This window comes from Ranitomeya imitator, chromosome 4 (assembly GCF_032444005.1).
Source record: "Ranitomeya imitator isolate aRanImi1 chromosome 4, aRanImi1.pri, whole genome shotgun sequence".
In the NCBI taxonomy this organism is placed as follows: Eukaryota; Metazoa; Chordata; class Amphibia; order Anura; family Dendrobatidae; genus Ranitomeya; species Ranitomeya imitator.
Window position 1 is genome coordinate 12066384 of NC_091285.1, and position 2190 is coordinate 12068573.

A 2190-nucleotide genomic window follows, 5' to 3' on the forward strand; every position below is an offset into this window, starting at 1 on the left:
GGAATGGTGTCTCGACAGTGGTGTGGGGAGTCGCCGGAACTGGAGTGACGGCTGGTGTTTGGTCACAGTCTGTGGGAGGAGCGGTCACTGCAGCGGGATCAGTAGCTGGGGGAAGAGCGGTCGCTAGAGCAGGATCGATCGGTGGGTGCAGGGGCGTTTTCTGTACCTGCATCTGATGTGGTTCCACCGATGCCGGTCCGCTCCACTGACGAGGACACTGGAGTCTGCTGCTGCCCGGACCGCAATTCTTCCAGTGCGATCTTCCTGCACAGCTCAGACATCCATTTCTTCACTGCTGTCGGCTCCACGTCCGGGGGTTGGTGGCTCGGCTCCTCCACCTGCGGATCCAAGAGGTCCGGATCCTCCATCAGCGGCGAGTTTGGGTTCGCCTCCGGTTGCCTGGGATGGTCCTGAGTCACTTCATCGCCGTTCAGGTACCCACTGGTCGCCATCCCTGCTCCGGGGTCTGCAGCCGCACATGCACGCTGCGCCTCCATTTTCTGGGGGCGGGACTCCTTGTTCTCCTTGTTCCCGCCATTGCAAATAAGGGGGCGGATCTCCTTGGCAGCTGGGCACGTCGTCATCTCGTAGCAGCAGTCGGAGGGGGCAGTGGTCACTTTTGGCGCCGCTTGGATTGTCTCCTCCCATGTTGGCACGCCCTTCTTTTTCTCCTGTGCTCCTCATGGCGCGTAATGGCGGCAATTTTGGCGGTCTTTTGCAATACACAGTCCTTCAATAAAACACAGTTCAAGCACAATTCTGGCACAGTTCTTAGGTGCACATGACCTGATTTTCAGGCTTAAGTAGATCCTGTTCGTGACGCCAAGTTGGATCGCCCCCGTGTAGGGCAAGGGGTACTCGGTACCAGGCCCTTCGGTTCTCAAGGGGGATGTCACGGTGGCTGACCGGGTCTGTTGCCCTAGGGACGTCTGTTGTAAAAGGGAAAGGTCTTTAAAGGGGAAATGTTCGTGATGCCACCTGTGGTATTCGGTCAGGGTGACCGACGCTGCTTAGGGGTCCGCTGGGGTGATGTTATGGCAGCTAGATGGTATACCTTCCCACAGGTGAAGTATATCCCCAGGGCTTCCCAGTGTGTAGATGGTGGATGGTGTGAGGCGCAGTGAAGAACGAGGACACAAGGTTGCAGTTTCTTTACCTTTTTACTGAAGACTTCAGCATCCACAGTCCAGAGCACCAGATCACAGGGCAGACAGAGTCCAGCCGGTTTGGAGGCAAGTCCAGAGTCCCCTTATCCAGGTGGAAATCAGTAGCCTTCCTCTAGCGCCGTGGTGTTGTAGTACCTTACTGCTGAGCCAGAATAAGAATAAGAATAAGGTCCTCACAACTGTTGTAGATGTTCTAGATGTTGTGTTTCTCCCTGTCCCCCAGATAGGATAGGACAAACCCGTATGACCGGTGGCGTGAGGCTTTTTACAGGGACTCTATCACGCCCCAGCCTCTCGTGGGTGCCACCTTGCCTCCTGGGTATAGGGCGGGCAGGTAACGTGGAATTAGCTGTCCTGCCGATCTCTGGAGCAAGGCATAAAGGACTGTTACTCCCTCGGTGTTCCGGCTACCGGGATCCTGCGCCTCAGAAGGACGCAGCCTGTGTAGGGCAGAACTCCTTCTGGTTTCCTCTCCTTTTGCTATGACTTCTTCTCACTCTGTACAATACAGTTCTCTGTTCATGTCTCTTTCTGAAAGCTAGCGCACGTGGGGCAGGTGCAGCTCCGTGGCCTTCTGTCTAGGCCTCTGACAGGATCCCACCCCTGTCAGGGACCAACTGCCTGAGTGAAGCCCAGTCAGCATCTGGCCTGAGCAAAGCTCAGTCAGCATCTGCCTAACTTCCTATCCAGACGACCAGTTTTACCTAATTGTGAAGCGTGGCCTAATAAATAGGAGCATAGCTCCCCCTGGTGGACTGGAGTATGAAATGTGTTAGTGTTACCTGGTAGTGAGATCTCCTTTATTGCCTCCAAACGTAACATCACTCCCCCCTAGAGGAGAATGACATTACTGCAACGACCAGGACCCTGGGGCACTGGAGAAGAAATACAAAATGACTGTCGATCGACGTTGATCTGGGGCACCATGAAAAATCTCTCCTCGTGGGGTATCCTTGACCATGAGGAAGGTGAGAGATCAGCCTAAAACTACACAGCAGGAACTTATTAATGATCTCCTACAGTC